Raw genomic sequence first — 1,290 nt, 5'->3', positions numbered from 1 at the left:
ACTAAGATGTTTAATTCAGTGAGTTAAGCACTTGAGAAGATAAAAATCTGAACTTCACCAAATGACTCAATTATTGATGTTAGTTTGACTAACATGCTCATTTCAGCGAGTGAAGCACTTCAGAAGATCAAAATCTCAACTTCACCAAATGACTCAACTTTTGATGTTGTTTTGTCGAACCTGCTTAATTCAGCAAGATAAGCATATTAGAAGACCAAAATCTGAATTTCACCAAGGCAATCAATTTTGGATGCTGGTTTGACTAAAATGCTTATTTCAGCGAGATAAGCATATCTGAAGACGACAATCTCAAGTTCACGAAAGGACCTAACTTTTGATGCTGATTTGTCTAAAATGCGTATTTCAGGGAGATAAGCACTTCACAAGTCAAAAATCTCAACTTCACCAAATGACTTCAATGTTGATGCTGTTTTGACTGACATGCGTATTTCACTCAGATAAGCACTTCAGAAGACCAAAATCTGAACTTCACCAAATGACACAAGTTTTGTTGTTGGTTGGACTAACATGCTTGGTTGAAACAGATAAGCACTTCAGACGTCAACAATCTCAACTTCAGCAAATGACTTAATTTTTCATGCTGTTTTGACTAACATGCTTATTTCAGTGAGATAAGCACTTCAGAAAACCAAAATCTGAACTTCAGAAAATGACTCCGGTTTTAATGATGCTTTGACTAACAAGATTATTTGAGTGAGATGAGCACTTCAGAAGTCAAAAATCTCAACTTCACCAAAGGACCTAACTTTGTACGCTGGTTGGACGAAAATGCCTATTTCTGTGAGATAAGCACTTCAGAAATCAAAAACCTCAACTTCACCATCTGACATAATTTTTGATGCTCTTTTGACTTGTATGCCTTTTTCATTCAGATAAGCACTTCAGAAGATCAATATCTCAGTTCACCAAAAATGTTAGTTTTTGATGTTGGTTTGAATGACACGCTGATTTCATGAGGTAAGCACTTCAGAAGATCAAAATCTCAACTTCAACAAATGACTCAACTTTTGATGTTGTTTTGACTGACGTGCTTATTTCAGCGAGTTCAGCACTTGAGAAGACTAAAATCTGAACTTCTCCAAATGACTCAATTTTTAATGTTGTTTAGACTAACATGCTTATTTGAATGAGATAAGGACTTCAGAAGTCAAAAATCTCAACTTCACCAAATGATTTAATTTTTAACGCTGTTTGGATGAAAATGCGTCTTTCAGCGCGATAAGCAAATCAGAAGAAAAAAATCTGAAATGCACCAAATGACTGAATTTT

This window comes from Rhincodon typus, chromosome 50, assembly GCF_021869965.1.
Source record: "Rhincodon typus isolate 14 chromosome 50, sRhiTyp1.1, whole genome shotgun sequence".
NCBI classification, from domain to species: domain Eukaryota; kingdom Metazoa; phylum Chordata; class Chondrichthyes; order Orectolobiformes; family Rhincodontidae; genus Rhincodon; species Rhincodon typus.
This window is presented reverse-complemented; position numbering follows the sequence as displayed.